This window comes from Calonectris borealis, unplaced genomic scaffold, assembly GCF_964195595.1.
Source record: "Calonectris borealis unplaced genomic scaffold, bCalBor7.hap1.2 HAP1_SCAFFOLD_101, whole genome shotgun sequence".
Lineage (NCBI taxonomy): Eukaryota > Metazoa > Chordata > Aves > Procellariiformes > Procellariidae > Calonectris > Calonectris borealis.
In genome coordinates this window covers 300,912-306,667 of record NW_027441491.1, presented here as the reverse complement: position 1 = coordinate 306,667, position 5,756 = coordinate 300,912, and the positions used below count along the sequence as shown (strand labels likewise).

The window sequence follows — 5,756 nt, the reverse complement described above, 5'->3', positions numbered from 1 at the left end:
GGTTCCAGTAAAGCTGGGAAATAAAAGAGTTGATTTTTTAGTGGACACTGGTGCAAAATACTCTGTTATAAATACTTGTAAAGGACCAATGAGTAAATTTAATGTATCTATTGTTGGGGTCAGGAGAAAGAAAGAGGTAAGGTCTTTTTTGAAAACTTTAAACTGTAAAATCGGCGGAAAAACTTTGATGCATGAATTTTTATATATACCGGAGTGCACCATGCCTCTCTTAGGACGGGCATATTGAATAAATTGGGAGCACAAATTAACTTGGAAAAAGGAAAAATCCATTTTTCTTGGATCCAAACAAAAGGAAAAGTTCATTTTCCTGAAGCTAATGCCTGGCAAGCCCAAGTTTGTTTATTACAGACAAACACAGCAGAATCTGAAGAAATCAGTTTACCCTTCTGTTTGGGCGACAGACAAACCAGGAAGAGCAAAAAATGTGGAACCGGTAAAAGTTGAATTGAAAACAGGAGTTCGACCGCTCTGGAAGAAAACAGTCAAAAGATTTTTGCCTTTGAATGGGAAGATCCGTCGACTGGGAGAACTCAGCTCTGCTGGACTGTGCTGCCACGAGGGTTTAAAAATAGCCCAACCATCTTTGGAGCAGCCTTGACCAAGGAACTGGAACACTGGTCCGGTAAGGAAGATCTAATCACCCTCCTTCAGTGTGTTGATGACATCCTATTGGAAGCAGACACTGTCGAGATCTGCAAAGAAAAGACTGTTAGCCTCCTAAACTTTTGGGGAATGGCTGGGTACAGGCTGTCAGAAAAGAAAGCACCAATTGCAAAACAAACTGTAATTTAGTTGGGATTTGGGACTTCCCAAGGACAACGAAGATTGGGAAATGATAGGAAAAAAAGGCCATTTGCAAGATGGCACCCCCTCAATCTACAATATCAAGCTCCGTTAGTGGAACAAGATGGCATCAGTTTGAAGTAAGTGCCATTTTAAATCCTGCTTCTTCAATGCCAAGTGAAAAAGAGAGTGATCCTAACCATGATTGTTTACAAGTTATCAAACAGGTATATGCCAGCAGGCCAGACCTGAGAGATGTCCCTCTGCAGACTCCGGATGAAGAATTATTTACTGATGGAAGCAGCTTTGTTGTGAAACGAGAAAGGAGGGCTGGCTATGCCGCGGTAACTTTAACTGAAGACCAAGAAGTAAAAGCATTACCTCCAAATACATCTGCCCAGAAGGCAAAGATAATAACTTTGACAAGAGCTTTAGATCTGGCTAAAGGTAAGAGAGTTAGTATTTAGACAGACTCTAAATAGGCTTTGGGAGTTGTTCACGCCCATGGAGCGATACGGAAAGAGCGAGAACTTTTGTCTGCCAGTGGCTCACCTATAAAGTATGGAACAGAGATTTAAAATTTATTGGAAGCAGTACAAAAAACAAAACAAAACAAAAAACCCAAAGAAGTTGCTGTGCATCAAAAGAAATTCAAATAGAATCCCCAAATTATAACGAAAAAGAAAATAAGTTGGCTAAGCTATTACAGTGCAAAAAGAATGATCAAGGATGATGGATTACTTCACATGGACAATGTATAGTAACTCCCGAAATCATGAAGAAATTGATGGTCACAACCCATGCTGAGACACATATGGGAGCAGAAGCAATGGTCGAGTCGGTAAAATGATATGCAATAGGGACTAAAATGTAATTGATTGCCAAAAGTGTGCGTGAGTGTGCTAAATGTGAGATTTGTCTTAGGAACAATTTGAAAATACAAATCCGACCCCCTCCTGGAGAGGTAAGGAAAGGCATAACTCCCGGTGAGTATTGGCAAATAGATTTTTCAGAGTTACCAAGGTGCAACTAATCCCGATATTTATTGGTATTGGTAAATACCTTCTCTGGATGGCCAAAAGCTTTCCCGTGGCAAACCAGCAAGGCAAAAGAGGTAACAAAACACTTCTTAAAAGAAATTATTTCAAGATTTGGAGTCCCTTTAGAGACGTCTTCTGCTAGAGGCCCACATTTTGTAGCGGAGGTTATCAAGAATGCGAGTAAGACACTAAGAGGACCACAATTTAGCAGACAAGTAGAGAGAATGAACCAAATATTCAAGAGACAAATTTCTAAAATATGTCAGGAAGCTCAGTTGAAATGGATTGAAGCTTTACCACTTGCCTTGTTAAGAACGAGGGTAACCCCAAGAGCTAAAGAAAAAGTAAGTCCATTTGAAATTCTGTATGGCAAACCTTATAATGTCGATCTAACAGGAAGGTTTGAACAAATGCACATAATAGGAGAAAAAGTGTTAACTGAATCTCTCTTGTCCTTGAGTAAAATGGCGAGTTCTTTACACAAATATGTTCTTTTGAGGACACTTTTACCCCTTGAATTTCTGGTACATTCATTCAGTCCAGGAGACCAAGTCTAGCTGCAAAGGTGGAAGGACGACCCCTTTGGAGAAAAGTGGAAAGGCCCCTTCCAAGTGTTACTAACAACAACCACTGCTGTAAAATTAGAAGAAATAGACTCTTGGACTCATTACACCAGAATAAACAAAATACCTCCTAGACCGTGGACATCTACACCTAAGGAACCATTGCAATTAATTTGAAGGCGTACTTGATGGCTTACCAGAGATGTTGCTGAATTATTTGTGATATTGTGATATTGTGATATCTGGTCCAGACGTGGCTCGGAGACAAACCTCGACCTTATAAGGAAAGAAAAGAACAGGTTCATGAAGAGTTCACTCCCCTGCCGACCACCAGAGGCCACCCGAGACCCTCGAGGAGACCCTAAAGGCTTTAGTGCTCATGTGTCTAGGATATTTAAGGAATATGTAAAAGAGAAACTGAAAATATGTATGAGAAGCACGGATATAAACAGAAAGGTGATTAGACCCAGTGTGCTTCATTTGTGGCAAGTCCGCCGAGCACCCAGGCCTGAATAAAACAATCTCTCTCCTGAGCGGGTGGAATTGGTTAACTGCATGCTAGGCACGAATCTGCTTTTCGGACGCCACCTAGCCCCCCGCACCCGCACCAGCAGCACCCAGCCAGCCTAGTGCCCAGCACGCATCAACTTCAGGGCCCAGCACCCAGCCATGCCCACCACCTGGACATGCCCAGCACCCAGCAACCCCAGTGCACAGCACCCAGAAACCAACACACGCACACACCCAGCACGCCCACCGCCCAAAATCCAACACCCCAGCACACAGCAGCCGCCGGGACAACCACCTCCAGCGCCAAGCACCCAGCACAACCATTGCTCAGCACCCAGACATAGCCAGCACTCAGACATGCCCAGTAGGCAGCTTCTCTGCTGTCCACCACCCAGCTTCCTGACTGCCCAGCATCCGGACATGCCCAGCGCCCGCCACACAGCACTAACACTGCCCAACACCCAGCACCCACACATACCCAGCACAGCCAGGGCCCAACACACAGCACACGCACATGCCAAGAATCAAACACCCTCACAGCACAGCACCCTGCAACTCCAGAGCACGCACCCAGCACCGGATATGCCCAGCACCGGCTATGCCCAACACCCAGCACCCAGCACCTCCAGCACCCAGCATGCAGCACCAAGACGTACCTTGCACTCAGTTCTGCATAGTACACAGCAATACCAGGGCCCACCACCCCCAGTACCTAGAACCCAACACTCCCACCACCCAACGCCCACTACCCCGACATGCCCAGCACACAGCACCCCCACCGCACCACACCACCAGCGCCCAGCACCCAGCACCCAGAAATGCTCAGCACCCAAACATGCCCAGCGCCCAACACACCAGAACGCAACAAACCGGCAACCAACATCCCCACTGATCAGCACATAGCCCCCACAATGCCCAGCACCCGCATGGCCCTGCACCCACCACACCAAATACCCACCATCTAGCACCCCTAGACGTCTCACACCCAGCAACCCAGTGCCCAGAAACCAGCATACCTAACACCCACCATCCATCACCCCCGCTGCCTAGCACCCTGTACCCAGACATACCCAGCACCCGGACATACGCAGCACACAGCACCCCAAGGACCCAGCAACCAACCAAGGTACCCGCACACGTCCAGCACCCAGCACTCCCACCACCTAACACTCAACACCCGGACATGCCCAGCAACCAGAGCACCCAGCACCCCCAGGGCCCAGCAGCCAGCACCGCAGCAACCAGCATCCCCAGCGCCCAGCATCGCCAGCGCCCAGCACCCAGCAGCCGGTCATGCCAAGCACCTGGACATGCCCAGCACCAAGCACGCCAGTGCCCAGCACACAATATCCCCGGCACCCAGTAGCCCCAGCACCCAACATCCAGCAGCAAGAGATACCCTGCACCAGCTTATGCATAGTACCCAGCACTCCCAGGGCACAGCAACCAGCACCCCTAGTGCTTAGCGCCCAGCACCCACACCAGCCAGCACCCAGCAAGGCCGGTGCCCAGCACCCAGCAACCTCAGGGCCCAGAACCCAGCAGCCAGCCATTGCCCAGCACCCAGACATGCCCAGCACCAAGCAACCCCAGTGCACAGAACCCAGAAGCCCCAGCGCCCAGAAATCAACAGCCCCAGCGCCCAGCACCCCCAGGGCTCAGCAACCAACACCGCATGCACTCAACACTCAAACCACCCAACACCCGGACATGCCCAGCACGCAGCACCCCCACCACCCACCACCCCCACTGCCCAGCACTCAACATACCTAGCACCCAGATATGCCAAGCAGGCAGCTTCCCTGCTGCCCACCACCCAGCATCCCGACCGCCCAGCACCCGGACATGCCCAGCGCCCACCACGCAGCACCCATACTGCCCAAAAACCAGCACCCACACATACCCAGCACAACCAGGGCCCAGCAAACAGCACATGCACATGCCAAGAATCCAGCACCCCCACAGCACAGCACCCAGCAACCCCAGAGCACGCAGCCAGCACCAGATATGCCCCAGTGCCCAGCACCGGATATGGCCAGCACCCAGCATCCCCAGCACCCAGCATCCAGCAGCAAGACATACCCTGCACACCATTATGCATGGTACCCAGCACTCCCAGGACACAGCAACCAGCACCCCCACTACCTGTGCTCGCTTCTGTAATTCTAAACAATGAAGACCTGTGGCTTAGAAGATAGGTAACTAGCAGGTGTGGTGTTTGCAGGTGTGTAGAATTGTAGTCTAAATCGTGTCTCCTGGAAGCATTGTTAGACTCTAGTGAAGAGTAACCTTGGAAACGAGAACCACAAACAAACCTGGTCCGGACGTGGCTCGGAGACAAACCTCGACCTTATAAGGAAAGAAAGGAACAGGTTCATGAAGAGTTCACTCCCCTGCCGACCACCCGAGACCCTAAAGGCTTTAGTGCGCATGTGACTAGGATGATGTAATATTAGAATTAGTTCCCGGAAATTTAAGGAATATGTAAAGGAGAAACTGAAAATATGTATGAGAAGCATGGATATAAACAGAAAGGTGATTAGACCCGGTGTGCTTCATTTGTGGCAAGTCCAGCGAGCACCCAGGCCTGAATAAAACAATCTCTCTCCTGAGCGGGTGGAATTGGTTACTTGCACGCCTGGCACGAATCTGCCTGTTGGACACCACCTAGCCCCCAGCACCCGCACCAGCAGCACCCAGCAAGCCCAGTGCCCGGCACGCAGCAACCCCAGCGCACAGCACCCAGCCATGCCCACCACCCGGACATGCCCAGCACCCAGCAACCCCAGCACACAGCACCCAGAAACCAACACACACCCCCAGCACCCAGCATGCCCAC

At 50.0% G+C, this 5,756-nt stretch overlaps 1 long non-coding RNA gene across 1 annotated transcript; it reads right to left on the bottom strand.

The window, feature by feature from the left end:
* Nucleotides 1–335: 335 nt before the first annotated feature.
* On the bottom strand, nt 336–5,322 carry LOC142076742 (uncharacterized). The gene is made up of 3 exons (XR_012671298.1): nt 5,233–5,322; nt 2,605–2,683; nt 336–713 (listed from the first exon to the last, which is right to left on the bottom strand). It is a non-coding gene; the product is annotated as an uncharacterized LOC142076742 (long non-coding RNA).
* Nucleotides 5,323–5,756: the final 434 nt, after the last annotated feature.